Source organism: Myotis daubentonii, chromosome 8, assembly GCF_963259705.1.
Source record: "Myotis daubentonii chromosome 8, mMyoDau2.1, whole genome shotgun sequence".
In the NCBI taxonomy this organism is placed as follows: Eukaryota; Metazoa; Chordata; class Mammalia; order Chiroptera; family Vespertilionidae; genus Myotis; species Myotis daubentonii.
This window is the reverse complement of record NC_081847.1, coordinates 68,962,974-68,988,306: the sequence shown is the minus strand read 5'-3', so window position 1 is coordinate 68,988,306 and position 25,333 is coordinate 68,962,974. Positions and strand designations below refer to the sequence as shown.

General features: G+C 47.0%; 1 long non-coding RNA gene across 1 annotated transcript in view; it reads left to right on the top strand.

Moving 5' to 3' along the window:
- The window catches only part of LOC132239867 (uncharacterized), a 566,058-nt gene extending 542,361 nt beyond the window's left edge, over positions 1-23,697 (top strand). Inside the window, exon 2 of the long non-coding RNA XR_009454173.1 lies at positions 23,483-23,697. This is a non-coding gene — a long non-coding RNA (uncharacterized LOC132239867). The remainder of the gene's footprint in view (positions 1-23,482) is intronic.
- The last annotated feature ends 1,636 nt before the right edge of the window (positions 23,698-25,333 follow it).

Below are 25,333 nucleotides of genomic sequence, written 5' to 3'. Positions count from 1 at the left end.
CAGCACAGGCCTGGGGCATAGTAGTTGCTCAGTAAATATTTGTCCAATGAATGGCATTTTCTTCTTACATAAAGCAGGATTTGTACAAGATCTCCACTAGTTCAACCATGGCCGTAATACGGATTTAGCACCTTTTAGCACAATCTATGAGGTTGAACCATACGAAGTTTCCATTTGCATGTGAATAAAAGTCCAATCGCAGTAATTTCATCTATGGTGATATATATGCAGAAATATAACCAGCTAATTCTATCCTTCAACTGTTTACTCCAGCCATCTTGACCTACTGGAGGTCCTCAAAATGTGTCCATTGGCTCCTGCCAAACCTGTATGGACCTTTGCACTTGCTCCTTCTGATGCTTCAGACCCAGGACCAAATGTCACCTCCTCCAGGAAGCTCCCCGGGATCACATCATGTCACAACACTGGTTTCCTTTTCTTCCCAGCACTTAACACATTCTAAAACGAGGTGTTGCATTTGCTTTTCAAGGCAGAAAATTTGTTTTCCTATACAAGGTTGTAATCCCACTGCCTAGAGGAAGTGCAGCATTTGGGAGTCTCTCGATGTTTATTCATTTGAGTAAATGTAAATTCCTTGAGCTTCTGTCCATCCTTTTAAAATAGGTTGCTTACTACTGGAACAAAAAGATGCTTCCTATGTACTTGCTAAATAACTGGAGTGACTTCTATGGACTTTCACCCCTTTTTACAGCCAACCCTGCCTCCATCTTTTTCCTTTTTTTTTTTTAATATATTTTATTGATTTTTTACAGAGAGGAAGGGAGAGGGATAGAGAGTTAGAAACATCGATGAGAGAGAAACACCGACCAGCTGCCTCCTGCACACCTCCTACTGGGGATGTGCCCGCAACCAAGGTACATGCCCTTGACGGGAATCAAACCCGGGTCCCTTGAGTCCTCAGGCCAACGCTCTAGCCACTGAGCCAAACCGGTTTGGCGTCCTTCCTTGTTACAACATGAATATCATCATCGCCGGTAAGAGCGCCACTCTTACACTCTTACGGAGCCTCACCCAGGCCAGGCACTGTTCTGAGCACATTTTGCATGTAAATTAATGGAATCCTCCCCACAACTCTATGAACCACAGATGAGGAAACTGAGGCGCAGAAAAATGAAATCGTTCATCCATCTGAAAAAGGACGACCCTGATAAGAAAAATGAAGTCTGAGTCCTCTCAACCTCCAAAATTCCAAGAAACAAATACTATGGCGAAAGGGAACCAAATTTGACAGGAATCATGCAAAGGCGACCAGGAACCCAATCAGCAACAACAACAAAACCAAACAACACACACACATGCCAAGACAAAAGGAAATCTCCGGCGCAGGGGCATTTGATCAAAACTCAACTCTGAGGGGCTCTCTCAGGCGACCAAGCCTTGCCCCCTCCCAGTATTTCCCATCCAATTCCAAAAGCCGAAAACCTGGACGTCACCCTGACCTTTCCCTCGCCCACCTCCCATCCTGGAGCCCTGTACCTTCGGAGCGTCTTTGACTGTCGATTCCGGCTGCGTAGCACCATTCTGCAGAGCTTGTGTCTCGCTCGGAGCCACTATTAGCTGTGCATCTGGGCAGGAAGGGACCAGCTTCCCACCAGCCCCCAGGCCCCAGCCAGCTCCCACCCCCACCCTCAGCAGCCAGAGGGATCTTTTGAAATTTCTATTTGGACCAGGACACACCCCCATCCCCCCAACCTCCACCTCAAAAACTTTGCAAAGGTTTCCCATTGTTCTCAGGCCAGTCTCAAATTCCTAACCGAGCCTTGCGGGGTGGGGGGCTGCAGGGTTCTCGTCTCCAACTTCGGCCTGGTCTCTGAACTGCAGACCCCAGCCATCTCAGGCCGGCTGAGTTCAAATTCTGATGTCCTTCACTCACTGTGTGACCTTGTGCAAGTAACTGAACCTCTCTGGGCCTGTAAAATGTAGATAACAACACCTCCCAGAGTTTAGTCGGGATTAAACTAGTTCCTGTAGTAAAAGGGCTTATTTGCAGTATCTGGCACCAATTAGCTATCACTGTTGTTATCAGGTAACTTCAAAACCCGCCACAAAATTCATTTCTTCAGGGCAAGCTTCCTGGACCCACTTCCCAATAAATTAGATCCCCTTGCCATACTTATGTTGCCCTCGTGGTACTTATGGAAATCATAATTTAATACTTAATACACGTTTAATCACTGGATATAAATTCCTATGACTGATTTCGTATTTAGTGTCTGTTTAGTCAATTCTTTCTCCCCTGGCACATGTGCTCAGAAGTAATTGGGGGAATGTTGAACGGGAATGGCTGAAGGAACCAACCTTGAGGATGCCTGCCTGAAGCCCCAGTTTTCAAGTCCAGGCAACAGGAACACTGAAGCCCGCTGGTGGTAACCAGGCTACCAAAGGCAGCTACAGTCATTTGTATGTAAAGCATACATACCTTGCAGGGGCAGGCCAGCCTACTTGGTATTCCCCTGGAGCAGCTCAAAGGAGTAGCTGAGGAGCTGCAGGCCAAAACTGAAGCTGAAGCCCCAGGCAGAAGGGGTGGGTTGCCCTGGTGTCTGGGCCTTCCCATCTCTGCCCCTTTTCACTGATCTTACCCACCCTCTGGCTCTCCAGCCCCAGGACCCAGCTCACCCTGATGCCTCTTGTCTCTGCTGTACCCCAGGCCTCCGCCAGCCTGACATTAGAACTCCGGCACTGTGGCTAGGTTTAGCAAATAAAAATAGAGGATGCCAAGTTAAACTTGGATTTCAGATAAAACAATGAACAATTTTTTAGTCTCGGTACATCCTATATTTAATCTGGCACGCCTAACTTTGAGGCCTCGTCAAACTCTCCCTAGTAGTGTTGTCTCTCTTACCTTTCTGTTTTGGAATCCCGAGCCTCCTAGAAGAGTAACTCAGCCTCTCTGAATCCGCTTTCGCCTCTGCGGGAGTGAGGGAACAGCACCAGGCACTCAGGGTGGGGTGAGGACCCCGAGAAAATGACCTACCCCGTGCTTAGTATTCAGTACAGATGCCATAAAGAGCAACCAGTATGGCCAACCTTCACTTTCCTGTTTGCCATCTCCCTGGGGCCTACCCACAAACCCTTCTGAGCTATGAGGCATAGATGGCTGAACCATTTCACAGGAGGAAAACTGAGGGTGGCTATTCAGCGGGAGGGACAAGAAGCAAATGTTCAATCTTTGGATCTCTCATGCTAAAGCTCTTTTTGAACCTCATCAGATGTGAATGTGCAGTAAATTTAGCCCCTGGGGGGAGGGTTTTCATGATGAACTCCTGCAGCCCAGCAGTGTTTCAGAGGGCACTACATAAATATTCGTGCCCACCGGTCTCTGTGACATAATAAGAGAGTCTTATCTTCCCTTCCCTCCCCTCCCTTCTCCTCCCCTCCCCACCCTTCCCCTCCCCTCCCTTCCCCTCCCCTCCCCTCCCTTCCCCTCCCCTCCCCTCCCCTCCCCTCCCCTCCCTTCTCCTCCCATCCTCACCCCTCCCCTCCCCTCCCCTTCCCCTCTCCTCTCCTCTCCTCTCCTCTCCTTTCCTCTCCTCTCTCCTCCTCTCCTCTCCTCTCCTCTCCTTTCCCCCTCCTCCTCCCCCTCCCCCTCCCCCTTCCCTCCCCCTCCCCCTCTCTCCTTCTGGGTGTTGAACCTGTGTCTGTCTTTCTGTGCTTTTTCTATAGCCCCAACTACATGAAGGTGAGATTAGGTTTAAGTCAGATTTCTGGCTTTTCTCCCAAAATGAAGCAAAATAATAAAATGTAGCCTCAAAAGCAAAGGCACGTGACCATGGGGATGCCAGAACAGCCGCACTGGTGGTTTTCCAGCTGGGGAGAAGGGGCTTCAGAGAACTTGGTTCAACCCCGTCGCCTTCAGCATTCGTTTAAACACCTACCGTCCTGGAAAATCGCCATGATTCGTGGATAAATGAATTCCCAAGAGGACAGGATATTTTCTCGGATATTTGAGATGTGTTGAATCCAACCCAGTGGGTAAACAGGAGCATCCAGGAAACCTGTTCTTAATTGTTCCCTCCTGGACGGGAAGTTGGAAATTAACATTGGGGTCTGACTTAGGAAACTATTTTCTATTTCTTCACTTATGTTTTCTGTATTTGGTGGTAAGGATGGGATGGCCATGGGAGTGGTAAAAAGGAAGTCTGGGATTTGAGACCATTGATCAAGATCCATGATCTTTATAATTAACCAATGCAGGCTCATCTCCAGGAGGGAGCGTGCATAAGGCTACCAATCGATGTTTCCCTTTCTCCCTCTTCCTTTCTCTCTCTCTAAGATCAATAAAAACATAATTTTAAAAAAAGAAAAATGTAGTGGGAAGGGAGATGGGGAGTTTGAGGTGGGCAGCAGTAAGAATCAGAGGGGACAGAGGATGCGATGAGGTGACAATTGAGACGTGAATAAGATGAGGGGGCAGGCATGGAGATTTCTGGGAAGCATCACAGGGAGGCGGTGGTTCGCAGGGGACATCTGGCAATTTCTGGAGCTATGGACATGGTACTGGCAGCCAGTGGGTAGAGGCCAGGGCTGCTGCTGACATTCCCACAATGCATAGGACAGCTTCCACGACCAGGAATTATCCAGCCCCAAATGTCCATGGCCTGAGGCTGAGAAGCCAGAAACTAGACGGGAGAGGAAGCACTGTGTTGGAGGAAGGGCAGAGCTCAGGCTGGTTTTGCATTGTGGGAGGAAGTGGTGGTGGTCAGATGAGGTCAGAGGCCACGAGGGAAGGGAGGAACAGAAGGCCGGTTAGGCCATCTGAAGGAGCCTGGGCCTTACTCTAAAGGAGACAGGAAATGACTTTTCGGGAGAGAAGAGACACAGACTGACATGTTCTACAAGATTGACCGTGAGGTTGAAGATAGATTGAAGGGGGCAAGGGCAGAAGTAGGGAGACCAGTGAGGAGGCTGTAGAGCATTCCAGGCCTTAGGTGAAGGGGCTCAGACTTGTAGAGATGGAGAGAAGGGGCAAGATTTGGGTCTGCTGGCAGGGTCTGTGTTGGGTGGGAGAGGCCTGGGTGACTTCAAGGTTTTGGGCCTGGGCAGCTGGGAGGACGGGGTTGGCGGCAGCTGAGATGGGGACCGCAGTGAAAGGGACAGTCAGGGAGGACAGGTGAGGGGCTGAGGAACTATCGGTCAGGTGAAGAGGCGGTTGGGTGATGGAGTGCAGGGGCAGTTTGGGCTGGAGGTCTAAATGTGGGAGGCATCTGCACCCAGATGGGATTTAAAGCCATGATAGTGGGTGAGATCACCCAGAACAGACAGCAGAGGGACAAGAGACAGGTCAAGGGCCAACCAGTTAGAACCATGCTGGAACCACGGTTAGAATGTTTGGCTATGACAGTGAACCAACAGAGATGATAAGACGTTTCCAGTGACTTGGAGAGAATCAGTGATGGAGCCTCAACCCAGAAACCAAGAGATCGGGGTTCGATTCCCGGTCAGGGCACCTGCCCAAGTTTCGGGCTCAATCGCCAGTAGGGGGCGCACAGGAGGCAGCTGATAGATGTTGATGTTTCTCATCAATGTTTCTCTCTCTCTCTCTCTCTCTCTAAAAATCAATAAAAACATATTTTTTATTTTTATAAATACGTTTTATTGATTCTTAGAGAGAGAGGAAGAGAGAGGGATAGAAACATCAACGAGAGAGGCATATCATCAATCAGCTGCCTCTTGCACACCCCCTATTGGGGCTCGAGCCCACAACCCTGGGCATGTGCCCTGACCAGGAATCAAACCAGCAACCTCTTGGTTCCTGGGTCGACACTCAGCCGCTGAGCCACACCAGCCAGGGAAGACATATTTTTAAAAGTGTTTGTAGGATGGAGGAGTGACCACCTCCTCAATACTCCTGAGCAGTCAAGTTGGATAAGGCCTGAGAATTGACCCCTGAACTTAGCCGATGTGGTGGGCACAGGTAACTGAAACGCAGAAGCACTTGATAAATATTTGTTGATGGAACGTCTCAGATGCATAAGATGCTGGCGGGGTCTGTTGACCTCCAAAGATTGCCATTTCCAACCATGAGAAAGGAGCAGAGAGAGAGAGAGAGAGAGCGGGCATTTTCTAACTGTGTGTCCGCGGACAAGTTCCTGCCCACCCCAATCACTCCACAGCATTGTCAGGGGAGATGAGATCACGAAAAGCAAAGAGCCTCTCCGCGTGGGAAGGGTGAAGTACCTGATGTGGGCCCGGGCTGGGTGCCAGCTGAACACCGTGAAGACACCGCACTGAAGTGAGCGCTCACGCTCGCCCAGCGTCTGCTGACATCACTCAGCACAAAGCAGATGGAGACTTCTCAGCCTCTCAAGAAAGGTGTGTCCTTGTGGGTGTGAGGTCCAAAGCCTTGCCACTCCCTCCCGGAGATACAGCACACATATTACCTTAATTTTAAAATGATTTTCAATAGGAAATGTGTCACGTGGTAAACAATTAAGACAGGAATTTATCCAGGGAAATGCTGTCTGCCTCTCACCCCTGACCCCTTGATGCCACCCCCACCCCCCACCCCGGAGGCAATTCCTATTCCCAGAAAGTGCCTGTGCATATGCCAGCACGTACCTTCCCCCTCCTCTCATTGGTACAAGTAGTGACATGCCACCCACACTGATCTGCTTTCTGAAATCATCAGTTTCTCTTGGAGAACTGCTTCCTAGCGATCCACATAGACCTGTTTTCTTCTTTTTAAATGATTGCGGAGTAGCATCTACTATGCTGCTATCCCATACTTCATTCAACCATCTCCCACTGATGCACATGTGGGTTGTGTCCAGCCTTTGGCTATTATGGACAAGGCAGCAATAAATATCCTTATTCATTTGTCTTGGGCAAGGGTTATCCATAGGAAAAATTCCTAGAAGTGGAATTGCTGGGTCAGTGGGTCTCGGTACAGTTAAGCTTTGGTATAAATATACACTGAGCGGCCAGATTATTATGACCACCTGACGTTTGTAGGCAAATTAGCTCGGATTTCGCGCTGAAGTTGCTAGAGGGCCAGACCATTATAAATAGGGAAGCAGGTTGAAGTGATTTTTTTTTCCCTTAAGATATGGGTAAACAGCGCGATTTAACAGCCTTTGAATGTGGGATATATATGTATGTTAAGAGTCTGTGCGTATTTAAAATGTGATGTAATTGTCACATTACTGATGTGCACACGACTCGACTGTGGATGAGAGAAGGGACAGGAAGGCACCTTTCTTAGGAGTTCCAGGTTTGTGTGTATTGAGGTGGGGGCAGGTTTTGGTGACAATCCCTGAGACCTGAGATTGCTGAGCGTAAATCTGGAGGAAGGCTCCAGCCTGGGGCTGGACATTTTAAGGAACAGATGCTCATCCTTCCGACAGAGCTGGGAAGGCCCTGCTGGGAAGACAGCAGGAGGGACCAGATTTAAACATTCATTAGCAGAATAGATATTCATCAAACCATACTGTATTAGCTCAATGCTCAGCCCTTAGGACGTGCAGAGAGATAGCCCTCAAAAAAACCTAGAGTTTAGTCGGAAGAGATGAAGTCAGATATCATAAGAGAATTAAATTACAAAGCTAGGGAACAATAAGAACGCCAGTATGCAGCCAGGCCAATGTGGCTAAGTGATTGAGCTTCGAGCAGTAAATTAGGAGGTCACGGTTAAATTCCTGGTCAGGGCACATGCCTGGGTTGTGGGCTCCAGTATGCATATTTGCTACTCATTAGGTTATTTATTTATTGTTAATCTTAGAGAGAGGAAGGAAACGAGAGAGAAACATCGATGTGAGAGAGAAACATGGATCTGTTGCCTCCCTCATGTGCCCCGATAGGGATGGAACCTGAAACCTGGGCATGTGCCCTGATCAAGAATCGAACCTGCCACTTTTTGTTGTGCGGGATGATGCCTCAGCCAACTGAGCCACACCAGCCAGGGCCCATTAGGTTCTGACAAGATATTGGAAGAGCCAGGATGCCCAAGCTCACAGTAACAGTTAACAATTGTTCTATTCTCCAAGCACTAGCCAAAGTAGTGTCATCTCATTTAAATGCCAGAACAGCCCTAGCTGGCTTGGCTCAGTGGATGGAGCGTCAGCCTGTGGACTAAAGCAGCGGTCGCCAACCGGTGGTCCACCGACCATTGGTGGTCTGTGGGGTCCAAAAGGTTGGCGACCGCTGGACTAAAGGGTCCCGGGTTCAATCCTGGTCAAGGGCACATGCCTGGGTTGCGGGCTCGATCCCCAGTAGGGGGTGTGCAGGAGGCAGCTGATCGATGATTCTCTCTCATCATTGATGTCTCTCTCTCTCTCTCTGTCTCTCTCCCTTCCTCTCTGAAATCAGTAAAAATGTATTTAAAAATTAAAAATAGCCGAAACCGGTTTGGCTCAGTGGATAGAGCATCGGCCTGCGGACTGAAGGGTCCTAGGTTCGATTCCGGTCAAGGGCATGTACCTGGGTTGCGGGCACATCCCCAATGGGAGATGTGCAGGAGGCGGCTGATCGATGTTTCTCTCTCATCGATGTTTCTAACTCTCTATCTCTCACCCTTCCTCTCTGTAAAAAATCAATAAAATATATTTAAAAAAAAATAGATGAATGCCAGGACAGTTCCCTAAGATTGGAGCGATTGTTGTCTTCACCTAGAGACGGGGAAACTGAGGCTCAGAGAGGCTCATCCAGTGTCACCCAGCAAGTAAACAGCACCACCAGGAGATAAAAGCCGCTCCTTCGGATACCCGAGCCCACTTGAAGGGCACCGCTCTGTGCCCAAGGAGGGCTCCCGGGAATGGGTCAAGCTTGACCCGGTAGGAGAAAGTACAGGAGGCCACCGCCAGGGCGGAGCCACTCAAATGGTCAGACGGACTCCCGGAGGGGGAAATACGCCCGCCCAGTGCCGAGGGAAGCAGTGTGCTGCCTCATGGATGAGCCACAGGGACAGGGAAGAGAAATGAGCCACAAACAGAAGGACGGACGGACGGATGGATGATCTCTCTTAGAGGAGGGACATGGACAGGCAAATTCATACAGACAGAAAGCAGAAGGGCGGTGACTTACCTAGGCCTGTAGGAAGGGGAGAGGGGGAGTTCATGTCTACTGGGCGAGTTTCCCTTTGGGAAGATGAAAAAGTTCTGGAGATGGATGGTGACACAACACTGTGAAGGTACTGGATGCCACGGAACCATCCACTTCAAGTGGTTTAAATGGTACCTTTATGTTATGTATATTTTACCACGATTTTTAAAGAAACGTTGATTGGTTGCCTTCCATAGACGCCCTGACTGGGGATCGACCAGCAACCTAAGTATGTGCCCTGCCTGGGAATCAAAACCGCAGCCTGTGGTGTAAGGGAGGATGCGTCAACCAACTGAGCCACCCAGCCAGAGTGTGCACCAACCTTTCTGCATAGCTTTTTGCAGGGCCTCCCAGGCCTACCACAGGACCCACCCGTGGCACATGTGCAGCTAGGTGTGGCCATGTGACTAAGGTGCAGCCAACTCTGTCAATGGGCTCAGAAAGGAAGTGACGCAGGTCACACAGCTGAAAGGTAGCAGAGCTGGCTTTGAACCCAGGTCTGTCTAACTCTTTCCTGAGCAAGGTCAGAGAGGACCTGCTTGACAACCTTCTAGGCATCAAGGACACACTCCTGCGTGAGTGCATCGTGTCCAGGCTGCAGTGAGGTCGCGGGGCTGGCCTGGCACTGACCACGCAGACGAGTGTGACACCTGGGGATGGCGGAGCAAGAACATGGAAGGGGCCAAGGCGCCTGGATGACCATGTGGAGCAGAGCTGCCTGTCAGGCCAACGGAGACCAACATCCCTCCCTGCTTCTGCGCAGAACAAGTCTGAGGGCCCGCTTCCTGCTCCAGAAACGCTCCTGAAATCTGTGGTTGTGAAGTAACGAAGGTAGCTTACGAATCAAGGTTAATAAGTGGCTTGTCCAGACTTACTTCAGGACACTTGCTTCGCGGCGCCCACCAGTCCAAAGCTGTTATGTCAAAGGCTGTCAATTCTAACGAGGTCCCTGTCTTTCAAGACCTGTCTTGAAATCACACACTTAGGACCCTAAAACTCTGTAAGTCCCTTCCCCTGACTTCCCCCTTCTGAGGCACTACGGACTCTCTCAACATGCTTTTGCTTGGACAACAGGTTTTCCTGGTGATTGCTTTGAGGAGTCAGAGGCTGACATTGGAGTCTCTTTTTGACAGCAATCCAGCTTACCCTAATGAATCCATTGCCTGTCATAGAAAGAAACTCACATGGGCAAGTCTGTTCTGATGTTGGCCTAGTAAGCATAGCTCACACACTGTGAGATTGCCCTGGACACCCCTTCCTGACTTCCCAATCTGGCCAGCTCCCCCTCCTCTTCCACTGGAACAACAACAAAAAAACACTATTTCTTTGGGCTCCAGGTGAAGCGGTTGTTAAGAGGCAAATTGTATGCAAAACATGCTTTCAGGAAGGGGGAGAGGGGAGAGAGAAACATATATTTGTTGTGCCACTTACTTTCTGCATTCATTGGTTGATTCTTGTAGGTGCCCTAACTGGGGATCGAACCCACAACCTTGGCGTATAGGGGACAATGCTCTAACCAGCTGGGCTATGCGGCCAAGGTAAAACATGCCTCTTTAATTGCTAGAATCATACTTACTATAAGGAGTGGACTTAGGGTGACCAAGTCTTTCTGGTTCGCCCAGGGTTGTCCCAATTTTATTTATTTTTAAATATTTTTATTGATTTTTAGAGAGAGAGGAAGGGAGAGGAAGAAAGAGAAATATCAATGGGCTGCCTCCTACACGCCCCCTACTGGGGATGGAGCCCACAACCTGATGTGTCCTGACTGGGAATCGAACCAGCAACCTTTTGGTGAACAAGATGTCGCCCAACCAACTGAGCCTTACCGGCCAGGGCTGTCTCGATGATTTTAAAACGGGAAACCTCACATTTCAAGAACCCCAGGGTCCCAGGCAAACAGGGACAGCTGTCACCCTAAAAGACTGCCACCCCGAGTGAGGCACCCTGGGAACAAGGCGGGCCTGAGCACGTGGGGAGAAGTGTCCATCGCTCCCTCCCTCAGGCTCCCGTGGGGTCATGGACAGACTCAGGCACAAAATATTAATTAGTGAGGAATAGACAGAATATTTCCAGAAGGAGGCACAAGAAATGAAACGGGCAACTGGGGTTGCCTCTGGGGATGAGAGCCTGGGAGGTGGGTTCCACTTACTTAGCACAGGAAAACTCTCCCTCTCAAGTGGACTTGAGCACACAACAGACTCACCTGGGGGTTTGTTAAACACAAATTGAGGGATCCCCTCCAGAGCTTAATCACAAGGTCGGGTGGGGCTGAGCATTTGCGTTACTAGAAAGTTCCCAGCTGCTGCTGCTGGTCCAGGCAATGAACTTTGATGGAGGACCGCTGCTCTGAGTTGATTACTGTAACTAGCACCCTAGATCAGTGTTACCTGCAAGGCGCATCTCATCGCAGCCTCACGGCAATGCTGTCCCGTTACTGTTATTATTCCACAGATGAGATCACCAAGACTCCCAAACATTAAGTGACTTGGCCAGGGTCACACAGCCAGAAAGTTGTTGAAGTCCGGGTTTGAACGCTGCTCTGAGTAAAGGCAGGAGAGGACCTGTGCAATCAGCTTCTTTCTTGGCATCAAAGCAAGCGCTCCTCTCACCTGCAAGTCCATATTGCACAACAAAGGCTACTTACCACGGTACAGGCAAAAAAGCCTCGCCTCTCCTGAAGTTCAGCATCTTGCAGAACGGCCTTCGTTAAACTCTGTGGGGGAATGGCGCCCCCTGGTGGCGGTTTGGAGCGCCGCGTTCCTCTCCCTTGGCTGGGCGCTCTGTTCTTTTGAATCATCAGCATTCCTCATCCCCATTACTAACATGGAAAATATTATTCAGTCCATTCCATCGTCAGAAAGAATGCAGAGTGTTGAAAGGGGGTGGGCACTTCAGAGCTGAGGAATGTAAAGGAAGGGCGGTGGACCAGTCCCTGGGGAGCTCAGGGGGCTGGGGTAAAAGGATAAAGACGGTAAGCTGAGAACAATCCGGACTTTGACCTTTTGACCCTCCCAAGCACGCCTGCTGAGGAATTTCCAGGACTAAACCTCATAGGGTTGTTATAAAAGTGCCACGTGTTCTCTGAATGCCAGTGCCCGCTTCATGATCCAGTCCAATTGTTCATTCATTTTTTCATTCAGCAGATATTTTTTGAAAGCTTACTATATGCCAGCACTATTCTAGGTGCTGGGGACACAGAAATAAATAGAACAGCCTGAATCCTTGCCTTGATGAATGCCCTCCTGCCCAAGAATGATCAATGAATGAGTGAATGAAAACATGTTCATATATATATATTTTTATTTTTATTGATTTTAGAGAGAGGAAGAGAATCAGAGAGAAAGAGAGAGAGCTCAATTTGTTGTTCCACTTATTTATGCATTCACTGGTTGATTCCATATATGTCCTGATGAGAGATCAAACCCAAAACCTTGGCATAGTGGGACAATACTCTAACTAACTGAACTACCCAGCCAGGGCAAATAAAACACATTTAGAAAAATAAGGAAGGTGGTCTCCAGACCTCACTGAGAAGATGACATTTAAGCAAAAGTTTGAGGGAAGAGAGGTAAAGAGAGGAGCAGTTATTTGGGGGGAAAATGTTCCAGGAAAGAGAATGGCAAGAACAAAGGGCGTGGGGCATCCATGTTTAGCACATTTGAGGACCTGGAATAGGCTCTAGAGCAGTGGTTCTCAACCTTCTGGCCCTTTAACTACAGTTCCTCATGTGACCCAACCATAAAATTATTTTCGTTGCTACTTCATAACTGTAATGTTGCTACTGTTGTGAATCGTAATGTAAATATCTGATATGCAGGATGGTCTTAGGCGACCCCTGTGAAAGGGTCGTTCGACTGCCAAAGGGGTCGCGACCCACAGGTTGAGAACTGCTGCTCTAGATAATAGAGTGGGACATATATTTTTATTACCCAGGATCCACTTGACCTGTTATTATAATGGAATCATTTTTTAAAAATATATTTTTATTGATTTCAGAGAGGAAGGAAGAGGGAGAGAGAGATAGAAACATCCATGATAAGAGAGAATCATGGATTGGCTGCCTCCTGCAAGTCCCCCACCAGGGATCGAGCCCACAACCCGGGCATGTGCCCCTGACTGGAATCAAACCCAGGACCCTTCAGCTCGCAGGCCGATGCTCTATCCGCTGAGCCAAACCAGCTAGGGCTAATGGAATCACTTTTATTAAATCAACTCACTTTCAAAAACTTATGTCAATCTCATCAGAGTGGATTGAGGAAAGAACGGAAGGTAAGAAGGGGGAGATGGCAGCTATAAACTAGCCTTTGAGTATATATATATTTTTTTTTACTGAATTTATTGGGGTGACACTGGTTAACAAAATTATACAGGCTCTAGGTGCACAATTCCATCACGATTCTTTCTGGTTTTTAAGTTGGTTTTATTAAGTGATTCATGAGTCAGGCAGCACCCCATCTAGCAACCAGAAGGGCATTCCCCAAAGTAGAATGTTTGACTGCCTCTGGCCCCAGCCCAACCTGCCCCTTCCATGTGGCTCTGATACGTGCAAAAGTGAGGAGTGGTCCTTGCTTCTTCTTCCCTCCCACTCCACCTCCAGGAGTAGCAGCCGGTGGCACAGCTCCCTTCCCCTCTCCGCGTCTCCACCCCACCATCCCTTGGTCTTCCTGACTCCACCCTTGTGCCTCCACAATCAGTTTCCCACCCAGATCTGAAAAAGCAAATCACATCATGCCAGACGCCTATTTAAAATTCTCTATGGGTTTTCCATAGCAACCAACATAAACCTTTTCCATGGCTTCCAAGATCCTCCATGATCTCAACCTAGCCCACTCCTGTGTCTGTGAACATTCAGTCCATTTCTTTTAACTGCTTCCCTGTACTCTGTGCAGCCACCACATTTTACCAATGCACTCCCTTAGCGATGGCTCCCCATCCCTGCCTCCACCTCCACCTCCACCTCCACCTCCACCTCCACCTCCACCTCCACCTCCACCTCCACCTCCACCTCCACCTCCACCTCCACCTCCACCTCCACCTCCCTGCCTATACACGTGCCATTGCAATGGGCATCTGTGTGTGTGGCCCCTGTGGAATGAATGAGCAGTTCTGTGGGATCTATATCCAGGAGAGGAGATGCCCAGTCATAATGCATGTGGGTGACTACCGTCTGCTTGCTCTCCCGCATAGCTGCTCTCTGTCTTTACCATTGCCAGCAGCCAAGGGGTTTTCTATAGTCCCAGGAAAGGTATTTAATTTTTCTTCGTTACACCTGTAGTTGGACATCTATGTTTTTTTCATGGCCATATCCATCGTTCCTTTTTCTGATCACTGCACTCTAGTTTTCTAGTTGGAGGAACTACCTGTCCCTCATTCTCAATCCCCATGATTCAAATGGGACTGGCCTTGCTCTCACGGCCTGGTTTGACCATGTGACTGAGCACTGGCCAATCAGCATCTTGCATCTCCCAATCAATGAAATGAAGGCACATGACTCAAACTAGGCCAAATTAAAGCCAATCCAGGACTTTTTGTGGAACTCGTGGGGAAAAGGCTCTCTTTCCCTGGGGGTGGCTGAACCAGTAAGTCTGGACCTGCTAGAGGCCATCATCGCTACGCTCTCAGGGGAGAAGCTGCTGAGGTGAAGCCTTCGCAGGAGAAAGCATAGCTGAGAAATGAAGACTGGTGTGCCTCTGGAAACAACCCGCCTGAAGCCAGTGTGCACTGAAGTTTACAGTTACAAAAGCCAATAAGTTCCTTTCCTGCTGAAGCCAATTTGAGTTGGGTTTAGGTTACTCACAGCCAAAACAATTCAACTAACTCACAGCTCCTACCCCACCCATCCTGCTGCCCAGCACAGAGCAGGTCACAGCACCAATGTTTGCTGAATGAATGAGTGAGTCCATGTGTGGGAATAAATGAGATGTGAGAAACAAGTGATGTATAAATACCCCAATGAGCTCTCCAAGAGTTTAGGTGAAGTAATACTCTAGGAAGGCCCGTAAGTAAGAAAATGGGCTTAAAAAAATTCCTTTTGCTAAATTCAAATTCTAGAGCTAAACAGACTTGTATACGCTCATTCCCGGTGGTTCAGTTTTGTTTCTTTTCCGCCCAGACAGCCAGGTAACCCTCATTAAAATAGGAAGGTAACTTAAAACCCAGCCACATCCCCCCTAGAGGCACAGAGACAAGACGAACTAGCACAAGACTCTCTCTTCCACAGCTTTCCAGGGGTGTTGTCCTTTGTGCTTACTTTTAGGAAAAGTGCGTTGATGTAGGTACTGAGCAACCCGAAGAGTGAGCACATCGGTGCCATCCATCTGACAATGATTTGAACTAAAATAAAATTTTATTGTTTTTGGCCTTTGACCTTTTTTTTTAAAATATATTTTTATTGATTTCAGAGAGGAAGGGAGAGGGAGAGAAAGATAGAAACATCAATGATGAGAGAGAATCATTGGTAGGCTGCCTCCCCCACACCCTCCACTGGGGATCAAGCCTGCAACCCCGGCATGTGCCCTTGACTGGAGTCAAACCCGGGATCCGTCAGTCCGCAGGCCAATGCTCTATCCATTGAGCCAAACTGGTTGGGGATGAATTTTTTTTATTAATTAAAAAATAATATATGTTTGGGATTTTAAAATGACCAAAGGTCAAGTCGAACAGAAGGGCATATATGACAGGCCATGTGCTTTCCACCTCTGGCTCTCACCCAGTTGCCTTCTCAAGAAGCAGCCACACCCTGGCTCGGTAGTTCAGTTGGTTAGAGCGTCGTCCCAATCTGCCAAGGTTGCTGGGTTGCCGGTTCGATCCCCAGTCAGGAGGGCACATACAAGAATCAACCGATGAATGCATAAAGAAGTGGAACAACACATCGATGCCTCTCTCTCTCCTATTCTTTCTCTCCCTAAAAATCAATAAATCAATAAATAAAAAATAAAAGGAAGATACAGCTACATCACCAGTTTCTCTTGTCACTTCCCAGAGGGCCTCTGCCTGTGCAAGCTCTATCAGCCGAGGTTTGTGATTGCGAGGAACAGAGACCTACGCTGGCTAAGCTAAGCGGCAAGGGGGTCTATTGGAACGCTGTGGGGGGCTTTCCTACAGAATCATAGGAAGGGTAAAAAAACAAGCAGGAAACGAGGGAGGCCCCCTGGAGAATTCTGTCCAGGTGAATATCGCTGCCACCACTAGACATACTGAGCCCGACACTGCCTCTGCCTGAGCACAGCTGCTGACTCCTGACCACCACATGCAGGGTCAACCTAAACACTTCCCTTAGCTTCTCTTGCTCAGGAACTGAAACTCCTGGGCGGAACGTCTGATTGCCCAGTCATGTGCCCTCCTGGCCAGGTGGTGGAGAGAAAGGTCCCTTTATTTGTAATTTTGAGAAATCTTGCTAAATTTCCTTCTAAGAGATCGTTTCTGTCAATGCCTCTAACCACAGCCCAGAAGAATTTATGTTGCCAGGTGCCAAAAGAGCATAAAGAGTAAGATTTTGAACTAAGAGTGGATGCCTTTTTGCATACTATGCAGCATTGTGGAAGAGGTTAAAAGCATCTGACAACGGCCAGGGGGGCTGTGCGAATCCCAACAGAATTCCAGGATCTCTTTATAGTCCTGGGGGAGAGGGGAAGAAAGCCACCTGGATAATATTGGTGTAATTGGCCCCCCACGGCACTTTGGTGATTGATCCCTTTGAAGATCAGCCTCTGCGATGGGGGAAGGGCTGATTTGTTTTTATCTCTCTTTTTAAGACTCGAATTTCCAATTCATTAAAAAATAAATCCTGGGGGTACCCATTCTCAAGGAGCCCATTAAGATTTGACATTGGGGAATGGGCTTTTGAATTGTCAAGCAAGATGAAGTCGTAGATATAATGATGGCCTTGTACCGCTGTGTTTAAGTAGCAAAAGAAATGAATCAGTTAGGAATGTTTGGGGCTACGAACAACAGAACATTAGATTAAGAGTGGCTAACATTTTTCTCTCCAAACAAGGAATCTGGAAGCAGGGAGCGCTGTCGCTGGGTGAATGAGAGGAGAGCCAGCTACTCTGTGATTGTCTTGGCCTTTTCCTCGTGCTGCAGGAAGATGGCTGCGGCAGCTCCCGGCGTCGTGGCCATGTTCAAGGCAGGAAGAGGCAGGGGAAGGGCTGGAACCAGTGGTGTTTGTCCCTTTTATCAGAAAGCAAACATATTCCTGGAAATCCAGCAGCATAGTTGGCAACCACAAGGGCAAAGAAGCTTTCCAGCTTTTAAAATGGGAGGAAGAAGAGAGTCAGAGACGGGGAACCGTAGCCGGCTAATCCAGTTGGCTCTCTCTGCCACAAGGAACATCGGGACAGCCACGGTGTTTTGGAACTTTGAAATCTCCTGTCCTTCTTTCAGTTCTTGCACCTGGATGATGGGGACTGTCAGAGTTTTTCATGTCTGTATCTATCCACAGGGACTTAATAGTAACTCCCGATGTGAGCTAGTCAGGGTTATTCAAATGTGGTATTCATGGACTAAAATTAGCCACTCATCCACATCGGTGTCCTGCCAAGTCCTGCCGGCTGCCACGCAACGCTTGATGGTCTTGCCTTTGCACAAATGGCTGAAATTCCTACGATTTAAGGAAAAGACGCTTTGTTATATCACCAAGGCTAAACCTATATGCTTCGCAATCGCTGCCTCTACGTCCTGTATCACATGCCCAATTGGTTGGAGCATCATTCCATACATGGGAAAGTCACATACCCAGGTGGCAGGTGCCATCCCTGGTCAGGGTGCATACGAGAGGCAACGGATGGATGTTTCTCTCTCTCTCCCTTTTTTTGTCGAAAATAAATAAAAAATATCCTTCGGTGAGGATTAAAAAAAGATATCACACCCTATTGTCAGTTGAATTGTGTCTTCCAAAAAGACAAGTTCGCCCTAGCTGGTTTGGCTCACTGGATAGAGCATCAGCCTGGGGACTGAAGAGTTCCAGGTTCGATTCCCGTCAAGGGCATGTACCTTGGTTGCGGGCCCATCCCCAGTAGGGGGTATGCAGGGGGCAGCTGATCGATGCTTCTCTCTCATCGATATTTCTAACTCTCTATCCTTCTCCCTTCCTCTCTGTAAAAAATCAATAAAATATATTTTAAAAAAAAAGACATGTTCAAGTCCTAAACCCTGTTCCTGTAAATGTGACCTCATTTGGAAATAGGGTCTTTGAAGATGTCATTTAGTTAAATTAGGATGGGGTCATATTGGATTAGGATGGGTCCTCATCCAATGACTGGTATCCTTATAAGAAGAGAAAACAGACCTCTGTGTACTGTTGGTGGGAATGTAAAATGGTACGGCCATTGTGAAAAACAGTTTGGCACTTCCTCAAAAAGTTAAGCACAAAATTACCTTATGATTGAGCAATTCCACTCCTAGATATATATACCCTAAATAATTGAAAACAGGTATTCCAACAAATACTTGTACATGAATGTTCATAGCAGCACCATTCACAAAAGCCACACAAGTAGAAACAACCCAAATGTTCACCAGCTGATGAATGGAACAAAATGTGGTATATCCATACCATGGAATATTATCCAGTCACAAAGAAGAATGAAGCGTTGACACACGCTACAACATGGACGAACCTTGGAAACATGCTAAGTGAAAGAAGTCACACTTGAAAGGCCACATATTGTATGATTCCATTTATGTGAAATGTCCAAAATAGGTAAATCCATAGAGACAGACAGTAGATTAATGATTGGCATGAGCTCAGGGATAGGGGAATAGGGAATGATTGCTAGTTGGTATGGGTGATGAAAATGTTTTTTAATTAGACGGGGGGTCAAAAAAAGAGAACTAGAGAGAGGTCTTGGTTACACAACATTGTGACTGCTGAGTGCCACTGATGGCTAATTTTATGTTATGTGAATCTCACATCAATTTAGAAGGAGGAGGAGAAGGAGGAGGAAAAAAAACAAGAAAGAAAGAGCCATAACAGTTATTGCTGGTGGCCATATGGAGGACATCCTTCTATATTTGTATACTGTTATGGTCTTTGGGCAATATCTCTTAACATTTGATGGAATAGGTTCCATGCTTAGGAAGCAGTATGTAAGAATATGTATGCAAAAAGACCTGCAGCCCCTGGTGCCCAGGACCGAGGGGGTCATGGGGTGTGCAGATTGTCCCTCTCCTGGGCTGTAGGCACAGGTGCAGCTGCTAGCACCCAGGACCGCGGGGTGGCTAGCTTGTCCCTCTCCTGGGCTGCAGCCTGGCTGGTCCTCATTTCTCTCTCACGAGCTCATTTGTGGCTGGCTGGTCCCCATTCCTCTCGCCCCAGTGTTGAGTGTCTGAGCCGTTATGGCATGATGGTGTGAGGGCATGACACAATTTGCATATTAGCTCTTTATTATATAGGATTATATACATATGCACATACATGTATAAAGGGTAAGAGGAGAGGAAATTGGAGGGAGGTGGTCGAAAGGTACAAACTTCCAGTTATAAGGTAAATAAGTAGGTACTAGGGATGCAATGCACAGCATGATGACGCTAGCTAACACTGCCGTATGATACATAGAAAAGTTTTTATGACAGTAAATCCTATGAGTTCTTATCACGAGGAGAACATTTTCCCCCTTTTTCTAATTTTTTCTTTCTTTTTATTGCATCTCCATGAAAAGATGGATGTTAGCTAAATCTACGGTGGTAATCATTTCACAATTATGTAAATCAAACCATCGTGCTGTATGCCTTAAACTTATACAGTGATGTGTGTCAATTATTTCTCAATAAAACTGGAAAAATAACCTTTAAGTCATAAACGTATAATGCGCTATAACCAAATAAACACAACTAAATACAGAATTAAAACTATTGTTTCTTTGGCTTCATCATTATCAATTAAGCTGTCGCGCCTTTTCTCTTTTTAAAAAAATATGTTTTTATTGATTTTAGAGCGAGAGGAAGGAAGAGGGATAGACAGATAGAAACATTGATGACAGAGAAACATCTCCATCAGCTGCCTCCTGCACGCCCCACACTGGGGATGGAGCCCGCAACCCCCGCATGTGCCCTTGACTGGAATCGAACCCAAAACCCTCAGTCTGCAGGGACACACTCTATCCACTAAGCCAAACCATCTGGGGCTAGATGTCCGTGTTTTTACCTACTGAGCATTCCTTTGGCGGATGCTGCTGCCCTCACTGCCATTCCCTGGTTCCTTAGTGGTCGGCAAACTCATTAGTCAACAGAGCCAACTATCAACAGTACAACGATTGAAATTTCTTTAGAGAGCCAAATTTTTTAAACTTAAACTATATAGGTAGGTATATTGTTATTAACTTAATTAGGGTACTCCTAAGGCTTAGGAAGAGCCACACTCAAGGGGCCAAAGAGCCGCATGTGGCTTGCGAGTCGCAGTTTGCCCACCACGGGGCGGAGTCCACATCTGGATCCCTCAATTTCTGCTGTGAACAGGTGCCCCACTCTAGCTAGTCAGAGGACCCCATTCATCTGGCCACTGTGATTGGTTCAGGGCTGAACACATGATCCAATCTGGACCAATCAGAGGATTCACTTCTTACCTACGCTCCTGAACTGTCAGAGATGCTCTTTTTCTTGGAACTTCTGCAGCTGTCTTTGCCATCACATTGAGAAAGTCCGCACGGACACAGCAGGAGGGAGTAAAAGATTCTGATGGCACCTCTGAGCATCTGGGTCCGCAGAGCTGGAAGGCAGAACTACTTTGGACATTTTATTTCCGTTCTACACTTTGAGAACCTCACACCTAAAGGATTGGGGGGAGGGGGCCAGGAGGAGAAGAGAATAGGCTAGGGGCTGAATGAGGAGCTTGGCAAGGCAGAGCGGTGAGCGGTGTGGCTGGGAAAGGATAGAGACTTCATTAGTATCGCTGTGAGTTTCTTTTAGTGTTCTTGAGAGATGGGAAAGGGAAATTCGATTCCTTTTTAATTACTTTTGTCTGTTGAATTATGTTTCTTGACTGTGACTTACCACCAAGGCTAAACCTATGTGGGTCTTTGAATTCAGGAGGGTTACAATTGTCCAGTTACTGTCCATTGTTGTCACCAAATGATTTGTCCATTAGAAAGTGGATACAAGTAAAGGGAAGGGCCATGGAAATTTTGCCCCATAGAGTGGATCACAGTCTAGGATTAGCTCTTGTGGAAATGAGGAGGCTGGGCGATCTGTGGAGCCAGACAAAATGATGTATCCCACAGAGACAATGTTAATTGATTTAACACGTCACCAAGTATTGTTTTGTGTTGTTTGTGGTATATTAGCTCTTCATCTGGGTTCTCTTTGTCTCTCCAGATTAATGGTACATTCATCATGGGCAGGAATCTTGAGTTCTGTGGGTTTTTTCCTCCTTTGTTCTTTCTTTCATTGAACATTTACTGTGTGCCAAGTCCTGCTCTAGACAAATCAAACCAAGTGCTATGACAGAGATAGCTGGTTTACCACTAATATCCCTCCTTCCCTCGTTCTTTAATAATTGAACTCGTGACTTTTTACTGCCATGTGGTTGACATGATAACTACATTTTATGAGTCTCTTTTTAAAAATTCATTTTATATTTAGTTTTTATTGACAGAGAGAGAGAGAGAGAGAGAGAGAGAGAGAGATTTGTTGTTCCACTTATTTATGCATTCATTGGTTGCTTCTTGTATGTACCCTGACAGGGGTTCAACCCCCAAACCTTGGCATATTGGGATGACGCTCTAACCAACTGAGCTGAGCTACCCGGCAAGGGCCAAGCCTCTTTTGGATCTAAGTGTCCTATGGCTAAGTTCTGAGATCTTCTTGTGAGTTTATGTGAGATGTGAGCAGAAATGATGTATGCTCCTTCCAAGTTATTTCATTAAAAGGAATGGATATGCTCTCTCTTTGCCCTTTCTCCTGCCCTTCCCCACTGGCCAGGATGCAGATATGATGGCAAGTGCTGGAGCAGCTACCTTGGACCAGACGGAAGCTGTGTATTAAGGTTGTCAATGCTACTACCCTAGAACCACCTACATCTGGAATGTTCAGTAAGAGAAAAATAAACTTGATTTTGTTTGAGCCAATAAAGAGGCAGTTAAAAAAAAAAAGTGACAAGTGCTGAAGTAGAGCTAACCCCATGGTGTTGTGAGGCTATAAATTAGGGCTTGCTCAGCCTAGGCTGAGATGCTGATTGATAGAAGGCTTACTGAAGAGGGTCCCTGAAAAGGGTAGCCACAGATGGAAATTGGAGTGGTACTAGACACTTTGGATTCTTTGGCTAAAGTAATAACAACTAAATCCGACAAGGACTATCTTTAAGGAGTCATTAATTTATTTAATAAACATTCACCTATCATTTACTATGGCAGTAATTAAGACAGACCATAAAGGAAAAAAAAGGAAAACTAAAACAAAATTCTGCCTGCATGGATTCTATGTTCTAGTGGAGAGAGATTGATTATCTCACAAAACAAGAAATTGAGATCTGTGGCCCTGGGCTGGTAGCTACAGAGGTTCCATACTGTCTTGAAGGACCTGTGTTCTTTCCGTCTCTTCGCTCTGCCGTCCTCAGTGTTTCGACTTTGTCCTCAGTTTTGTAACCTCGTAGTTGAAAAATGGCTGCCGCTGCTCCAGGCATCACACTGCATGCATATTCATCCAGTGGAGCAGAAGAACATGGGACTGTTTCCTCCCACATAACTTTCTGTTGTTTTTTTCTAGAAGGAAAACTTTCTCAGAACTCCTCAGCAGATTTCAAGTTGCATTTTTCTGATAAATTCCTAATAAAATCAGTGGCAATGGGAAGAAAACAACCATGAGGGGCTTAAGTCAGTGGTTCTCAAACTCTTAAAAATTGTAATGGCCCCAAAGAGCTTTGGTGTACATGGTTAGATCGATTGATATTTGCGATGTTAGAAGTTAATACTGAAAAAAAAATTTTTATTTTAAGGTAAAGTTATTTTTTAAATATATTTTTACTAAAGGTAAAAATATATTCGTGCACCAGTGGGGTCCCTCGGCCTGGCCTGCGGGATCGGGCCAAACCTGGCTTTCTGACATCCCCTGAGGGGTCCCGGATTGCGAGAGGGCGCAGGCCAGGCCGGAGGACCCCACTTGTGCACGATCGGGGCCAGGGAAGGACACGGGAAGTTGGCCAGCAGGGAGGGACCATGGGAGGGCTCCAGGGCGTGTCTGGCCTGGCTTGCTCTGTCCTGACTGGACAGACCCCAGCAGCAAGCTAACCTACCAGTCAGAGCGTTTGCCCCCTGGTGGTCAGTGCACGTCATAGTGAGCGGTTGAGTGGCCTTAGCATATTGTTAGCATATTATGCTTTGATTGGTTGAACGGCTGACTGGTTGGCTGGACACTTAGCATATTAGGCTTTTATTATATAGGATTGATTTCAGAGGAAAGGAGAGGGAGAGATAAAAACATCAATGATGAGCCCTAACTGGTTTGGCTCAGTGGATAGAGCGTCGGCCTGCGGACTCAAGGGTCCCAGGTTCGATTCTGGTCAAGGGCATGTACCTTGGTTGCGGGCACATCCCCAGTGAGGGGTGTGCAGGAGGCAGCTGATCGATGTTTCTCTCTCATCAATGTTTCTAACTCTCTATCCCTCTTCCTTCCTCTCTGTAAAAAATCAATAAAATATATTTAAAACAAACATCAATGATGACAGAGAATCATTGACTGGCTGCCTACTGCACATCCCCTACTGGGGATTGAGCCCACAACCCAGGTATGTGCCCTTGACCAGAATCAAACCCAGGACCATTCAGTCCACAGGCTGATGCTCTATCCACTGAGCCAAACTGGCTAGGGCTGAAAATTTTAATTATACATATTCATTAGTTTATTTAAAATCGGAGGACTTATATGCATGCATATAAGCATAACCAATAGACACAAGACACTGGGGGGTGGGGTAAGGGCATGTGCTGGGGGGTAGGGGAGGCCGGGGGAAGGTTAATGGGGGGAAAAAAGGAGACATATGTACTACTATTTGTAATACTCTAAACAAGAAAATAAAATTAAAAAAAAAATAAAATTACCCTTTGCATGTTAACGTAAATAACAAATTTTATGAAAAATATCTATATTTTCCAAAACAAACAAACAAAAAATTAGTGAAAGTGTGGCACTGTTTTGCATTTTGATTGATCTCTTTAATATCTGGCTTAATGGAAGCTGGGTCCTAATTTCTGCTTCCATATTCAATCCATTGTGATGTGTTGTTTTGTTTGAAATATATGAAGAAATTCAGTCCTCACATAGATATGTTGTTGCAAAAAGGAGGGCCTTAGCTCGCAGGAGCAGAGGGCCACATTGGGGTGAGGAGAAGCCCAGACACACCCTTACCCCTTCGGACATTTGAAGCTCTGCCCAATGTTTAGAACGACTGGAAACCCCTAGGTCTCCTCCTTTTCCTGGTGATAGTGGTGGCCAAGGGGGGAGAGAAAGGGAGCTAGGGAGCTCCGCAGGAGGTTGGAGGAAGGGACATGGTGGGACACCCCCCCCAAAAAAAAGGAGGGCCTTAATAGAACCCCTGGAAGGGCCTCAGGGACCCTCAGGGGCACACCCTGAAAGACACTGGTTTAGAACAGCTCCCTGGGCTATGAAGGACTTAGCCCCACCCCTAACTCTATACAGTCCAGCTTTCCTGTAAACACATGGCTGCTTCCATTCCTGAACAAAGTCACAGATCTCTTAGTAAGGATAAAGAGCAGAGTGGCTATTGGGTACCATCGTCAACCCTCCGTGTTTGCTACACATTGCTCTGTAGTGGTGGTTTTCAAACTTATTTCACTGTATCCCACAAGAAAAAAAAAATACATTTTATATACACTGCACACATGCATACATCAGAAAGAAAAGTTTTATAAAACAATATTTAGACTTACAACATGCAATACACTCTGATATTTTCTGTTCCTTCTATTTTATTTCATTTAAAAAAAAAGTGCTGGCCATAATCCATTAAATTTGTTTCATGACTCACTAGTGGGTCATTATCGTCAGTGTGAAAAATACTTCTCTCTAAAGACTTGATAGATTGGACAGAGGGGCAGGACTGAGGTATCCAAGAGAAAGGAATTCAATAAGAATTGTCTCAAAAGTTGGCTAGGGCCGAAACCGGTTTGGCTCAGTGGATAGAGCGTCGGCCTGCGGACTGAAAGGTCCCAGTTTCGATTCCAGTCAAGGGCATGTACCTGGGTTGCGGGCACATCCCCAGTAGGAGATGTGCAGGAGGCAGCTGATCAATGTTTCTCTCTCATCGACGTTTCTAACTCTCTAT